General features: G+C 38.3%; 1 protein-coding gene across 1 annotated transcript in view; it reads left to right on the plus strand.

Moving 5' to 3' along the window:
* Nucleotides 1-1,693: 1,693 nt before the first annotated feature.
* Nucleotides 1,694-6,870, plus strand: part of LOC107561307 (diacylglycerol kinase eta-like) — a 54,988-nt gene continuing 49,811 nt past the window's right edge. Inside the window, exons 1-3 of the mRNA XM_016245727.1 lie at nt 1,694-1,800; nt 2,207-2,353; nt 4,530-4,610. The gene's annotated coding sequence lies outside the window, so the exon portion shown is untranslated. The remainder of the gene's footprint in view (nt 1,801-2,206; nt 2,354-4,529; nt 4,611-6,870) is intronic.

The raw sequence follows: 6,870 nt of genomic DNA on the forward strand, positions 1-6,870 counted from the left end.
AGATCAGATTTCATTTCTCCAGTGAGGAGAGTGAGTCGAGCTGACTGACAAGAAGAGTGAGTTGAGACAGACAAGACGACCGCAGATGATTTAGTTTCAAAACTAAATGCAAAAGCGCCTGTTTGGCAATATTTTGGATTTTGAAAAGCCTGTTGACTTTTGCTGTTTATCTGATTTTGGAAGTTTTTTTAAACATTTGTTTCTTATTTAATTGGTTCCACATTGTTTGCAGATTTTTACTTTATTTAAACTTTGTGTCATTTATTTATTTTATTTGACATCAAGGTGTATGCCTTGCCTTCAAGCTTTCTTACTCGTTTTGCTAATAAACGTTCTACTTTCTTATTTATTTAGTTATATATTATACATGTTTACTTAGCCTATTTCCAGTTTTGTATATCTATTTAAACTTTATGTAAGTTATTTGTTATTTTATATTAGGCATAGCCTGCCCTATAGCATGGTGTATTTTTATTTGTTTTGTTAATAAAAGTTCTATGTTTTATATATAGGCTAAAGTGAGTTTGACATTGTATTTTGTTGTTGCATTCAAGCAATTGATGCCGAACTGCCGCTAATTCGAAAGCTATTTAAAAGCGAAGGAAAGCGAGGAAAAGAGGGAAAATTCAAACGAACAATTGCTTTACTTCGAATTGCCACTATTTGAAAGTGAAAGTAAAATGCGCATGAAGGAAAGCGAGGAAAAGAGTGAACGCCCCGCCCCCGCGGTGATACCGGTATTACCGGTGTTGTCACACGTCGATTAACCGGTGGGAAAATTTCCTCACCGTCACAACCCTATTTTAAACCAAGCAGCTTTTTTGTTTCATCAGCTGGAAAAGGAAAATGTGGATGTCTCTATTCTCAAAGAATTAGAATGGTTATTAAATCTTATTTAATAGGCTGTGGTGCAATTTGGTCTTTACAGTTGTTTTAAATAGTTTGGTGCTAGCATGTTGCTAAGCTACATGATAGTACGATAAGCACAACAAGTACATAAAGACAAATATTTAGCAAAGTACTCTGGTTTAATTTAGTCTCAGTCTCAGACCGTTGGCATAACGTCTGATGCATGTGACACACAAAATTGGAAACACTTCAGGAGTTTTGAAGTCGCCATCTGATTGGTTGAATTCTACAGGATTTGTAGAGTGAGCTCTTATCAGGATGCTGGATTTTCAAAAGTATGTGAAATATTTAAAGTTTGCGTATCTTTAAAATACGGCCAAGAGTTTTCCACAACGGCTTCTTATTGTGGGGACATTTCCACGCCCCTAAACATGACGCAGGACAGTGCCAAACGTGATTGGTTGCTTTACCTGTCAATCATATGGCTTGGGCGGTCCTTGCCCATTTAAAGCGGCCATGGTTCCTCTGCCATCAGTCTGAAGGTTTAACTATGTGAGACTAGGTTTAATTAGACTTTTTATCTACACTTTTGAGTACTGAATAAAATATATTTTGTAATCAGCATTCTCTAGAATTTTTTTATTTGTATTTTTTTTTACTGAGCATTCTGGCATTGAAGATACTGCGTGGATATAATGCTACCTTAGACTTTATCCCAAAATGAGGTGTCTTAGCTTTGGAACAATAAAACATGTACAGAGCCAATCTATTCATCACTACTAGTGATTTTGTGCTGAGTGCTTAAATGGTTCCTGACTTTTTATCTCTGTCTTTCTGCAGACAAGCGTGAAGGAAGGGCTGCTTCTGAAACAGACAAGCTCGTTCCAGCGTTGGAAAAAGCGTTATTTCAAATTGCGGGGACGGACGCTATACTATGCCAAGGATGCCAAGGTGAGTTATTCTTTAATTATATCTTGATACTGATATCCTGATGCTACACTGTAAAAAATTTCAAACCTTTAATTGCTGCCTTAAAAACAGTAAACCATTGCAATTTTTCATTTTATTTAATTACTAATAAAGAAAATCCAGTTGTTGTGTTCAAAAATTATTTTTTATAACGATGCTAACATTTTTTACAGTGTACAGTAACCCCCCCCCTACAATAATCCCCCTGTAAGACCTACTGAGTGATCTAAGGTAAGGGGGTAGTAAATTTTGCCTGACCGTGGTTCGTCCCAGGATTTACTGGGCATGCCTGTGCTGAGAGGGGCTGAAGAGCTGCACATGGGCACTTGCATAGCACCTTCTGCCATGCCTTTAATGTCACTGTGTGTGTGTGGTTGCACTATGGCAGGCGGGTGGCGTTTTGGCCCGCTGGCAGTATCGGGTCTCTCGTAGCCGCGTGTGCTGGAGGGTGCTTTCCGTCTGCTGGACCGGGGCCCGACATCCGCCGCCTGCTCTTGGTGCCAGTGGATCGGAGGAAGGCTTGGTGGCGATTCGGGTCAGCAACAGCAGCGACCCCCTCTTTATCTATCTAGCCTTCATCAATGACATTGCTGACCGCCCATCACCCTGCTGGCATTGTTCAGGATGCCCGTTTTCCTCATTGGGCTGCGGCACAACCGAAGCGGCATCACGTCATTTCCGCGTCTGCTTGTCTGTTTAGGCATCTGAAGAGGAGGGTGGAGAGTCCCGGAGACGTGGCTTGTATGTCTTTGTCTGTGTCTGAAGGGAGATGTTTTACCCAAGAACCTTGTATTGAGTGTGTTCGCTTCCATTCGTATGTTCTTTGCCCATTCAGCTGCACTTCCTGTGGTTACGGATGGCATTCAGGCGTTGGGTCTGTGATCTGATCTGAATCAGGAGAGAAAGTGTGGATGCTTAAAATGTAGTCCAAAAAATCACCAGTTCATAGCTATGCAGCTGCCATGATGCAAGCTAGCACTTTCTGCATAGCTCCTGAATGACATGGAGTGGTATGGCGGCAGAGAGCTGGGAGTTACGACACAGACCTCACAGGCAGAAACGAGGTGGCTGATCGCACTGCTGTGCTCAGACAAGGGGGTTTTGTTTGCACTGGCATGGCACCCGGGTCTGTGACGGACTCCGAGGCCTGCACTTCATGCAGTAGAACTGTTTACACTGCCTGAGTATACAACCATCATTTACATCACCACCCAAACACTGGGCCTTCACTGATTGAAGCTAAAACTTGATGGAAAGGTCTCAGGAAACCAGGAAATACTTATTTTATCCTTTAAATGCATATCTCTTTTTGGAGTTCATACATTGATTAACTTGATTATACATAGGGCTGGGTGGTATGACAGTATATACCATGTAGCACACGCACACACACACACACACACACACACACACACACACACGTATAGATATATTTATTTATTTAGTCTGGATCACAAAAAAGTGAAGTGGTTTTGTTAAAATATGATGTATATATGAAAAATGTAGAAATATGCAGTAAAAAACAAGGTGATATGATGCAGAGGACAAATGACAAGACTCTCATGACTATGTGAAATATTTAATAATTGGATCTTTTTATGACGTAGTTTAGAATATCATATGGTAAAACTTCCCTAAAAAGCAATGATACTGTATTTATGAATGGATAATTCATTGTATTGTTTAAAAAAAAAACTATTACACCGTGTGATTGTTTTATTTTGTTAAATAAAGATTATGTACCCTGCCGGTAATTTAAGTAAAAAGAAAAATTAATTGTTCAGCAAGGGCCCATTAAATACATCAAAGTGATAGTAAAAACATTCTTTTAAAAATGTCAGTTGTAAAAGTCAGTAATATTTTTTAAGGAAATTAATACTTTTATTCAGCAAGGATGCATTAAATTGGTCAAAAGTTACAGTAACTACAACATTTATTATGTTACAAAAGATTTATATTTCCAGTAAATTATGTTCTTTTTAACTTTTTTATTCATCAAAGAATTCTGGAAAAATGCATCACTGTTTCTATGAAAATATTTAGCAGCACAACTGTTTGATGTCGTAATATGTTAGAATGATTTTTGGAATAATGATGCTGAAAATTCAGCTTTACATAATTTAAAGCTGTTTTTGAAATGAATAATCATTTGCTTTGCGTCCATCAAATTCCAACTATAAAGAGAAAATAATCAAATGAGATGATGCGCCTTTATTATCTAAAAACAGTCAACGAAATTAAACAGTATATTACATTTACATGATGATATACGCCATTTCCTTCACATAATATAATAGGAAATAATAAGTTTGCCCAAACTCCCCAGCCCTAATTATGACTGCAGAAAATGACATTGTTACTTCCTTGACAAATGTTAGTCAACAGTAGTTTCTAACATCCTGGCTTTCCTGAGTTTTTTCACTGGTTGCTGAGGGTGGTGTGTGACGTTTTTATTATCTCAGGCCTTCGGTTCCTGCTCTCTGCGCTGATGGAGGAGGTCATAACACACCCAGCTGTCTGCAATCCATCTTAAACTCATATAGCACACATGCATGGTAGTGCGTAGGATAAGGAGTAGCTTGATAAGCTCATTTCCGTGTCATTTCAGTATCACTGTGCATAAGATGTTTGTTTATCAAAGTAAGCTAAATCGGTTGCGGTGCAGTGATCGTCAGTGTTTACTATTCTCCTCTTTCTTCTCCTGTTCACAGTCTCTTATTTTCGATGAGGTGGATCTTTCAGATGCCAGTGTTGCCGAATCAAGCACAAAGAATGTCAACAACAGTTTCACGGTAAGCCACCTTTTCCATGCTTTAGGTCAAAACAGGTGTATATCCACACTATACCACAAATTGATAGCATATGTAGCGTCTCGACCAATCTGACACTCTAATTTTTATTTGATTTAACAAATCAACTATTCATTAGATTAACAAATTGTCACAGTCCCCTCACTCAATAAACTGGATGCCAGGATTTCTGCAAACACCAGGCCCCCTTGGTCCCCATGACAACTAATCATGATATCACTGGTTTTATGACCCCCCAGGAATGTGAGTAGAATGACCCACTCATTGTCCCTCTAAGGAAAGGCAGAGTAGAAATTGACTTGTGCTCTAGTTAATTCATAGGAAAACCATTCTTTGAATGAACACACATATTCTTCAGACCATTGTGTATATTATTGCTGTTTTGTATTAATCTGTTGTATTATAGACTATTTTATTCATGCTTACGATAAACCACTCATTCATATAACCTTACATATACCGTGTTTAGTATCTATGAATTCGCCTTCTGATGATCTAAACAAGAGTGTATATTATATGCAAATTGGTTCTTTTCATCAACTAATTTCAGCAAGATCTTGGGCCTTAAGATTTCATCAGGAATCTCTTTCAGACAGCCGAGACTCGCAAGTATCAAACTTAGTCGTTTTAATTGATGCATTAAGTATCAGTTATACCTTTTTCAAAGGTGTGTTTGAACTAAGGATCTGACGTATCCCTCAGGTGTAGATCTGCTGAATATGCAAATGGTTCCATAAATTTCATTCCTTATGCCTCTTTCTGTACTGAGTTAAACTTTAACCCTTTCCTATACCAACTGTATGTGTGTGTGTGTGTGTGTATGTGTATGTTAGACCAGTTTATGTGTTTATGTAGTCTGTTGGACTAGTTTAAGTGTTTATGTAGTTAATAAAACCTTACTTGTATCACACTTGACGTGTTCATTGTTTGCTCATAACCGGAGTCACTAATCATGCAGATTTACGCTACAAGCTTTGTAGAATTGTACAGTAAGAAAGTTATTTCCCTTAACCAGGAAATTAACGTTCTTAGAATTGACAAGACAGTTGACCCTGAGAGGTCAGCTAAATATCTACAGCGGATCTAAAATATGAATAGTTAATTATAACTAGTTAGGGTTAGTTATTCATATTAATCATGAGCTGATTCGTTACACATATTAGATGTGTGATATTGACTATTAGTCTGCCAGATCCTACAGGATCATGCATTTCTCATAGCAACAAGTCAGTCAATTCCACAAGTGTCCAGGTGAAGTGTGTCATTTTTGTCCCGACACTGCCTAGTAGAAGGTGTTAACGGTGTTACATGGTGTTCGGTCTTTCACCGATTACATTACTTGTCCCCACTGTCGTTTTGCTATTTAGTTCAGTTGGATAACAGACACATAACGGCACATATTTTTGTGCTTTTCCATGGTATATCATGTGTTTGTGAGCAAGTAAACAAGTGTCGTCAGCTGAGATCAAACGGGCTGAGGAGCAGCGACTGTGGTCGTGTCCTTCTAAAAACTGCAGGCACGGCTATAAAAAGAAACAACGGAGGACCAAGAAAGCTCAGAGGAGAACGAGGGGTTATTCTTAGCAGCAGAGATGTTAGTGCTCCACTGAGCATGCTTTGGATGATTTGATCGCTGGCATATTGTTTAACAGTGGGCCGGGTGAAGGGAGCCGTGTGGACGCGTGTGTAATGCACGTGCTCTGAGGTAGTTGCTACACTCCGCCTCCTTGAACAAATGCTTTTTCCCTTCTGAAAAAAGAAATCACCCACTGCCAAGAAAAACAACAGATGCTCATTACACTTATAAATTATTGAGAGACCCATGTTTAGGCTTTTTTTTTTTTTTTTTTTTTGAAATAAAGCGTGTGTTCTTGTTCTGTAAGCGAGGCGATCTGCAGATTTCTGTGATCCCACTGACACTGTCGTGCAGAAATGACACACTTCACTTTGAGGGAGTTTGTTCTGTGCTGGTTAATGGTCCTCCTGAGGCTCTTGAAGGTTTACCCACAGGAGAATTATATTGCTCAGAGGTTGCTCTTTTATGTCACAAGAAACTTAATTGAGTTCTCTGTAATGTTTTCCTGAAGTAACGACAGATGTGTCTTCTAGAATTCTGTAGTAGAAATAAAAATAGTCCCAGATTGATATAAAATAAAGCTATAAAATTAATATGGATAGCACTGCTTGGCTGTATTATATTATATTATATTATATTATATTATATTATATTATATTATATTAT

Source organism: Sinocyclocheilus grahami, unplaced genomic scaffold (genome assembly GCF_001515645.1).
Source record: "Sinocyclocheilus grahami isolate Dianchi unplaced genomic scaffold, SAMN03320097.WGS_v1.1 scaffold766.1, whole genome shotgun sequence".
In the NCBI taxonomy this organism is placed as follows: domain Eukaryota; kingdom Metazoa; phylum Chordata; class Actinopteri; order Cypriniformes; family Cyprinidae; genus Sinocyclocheilus; species Sinocyclocheilus grahami.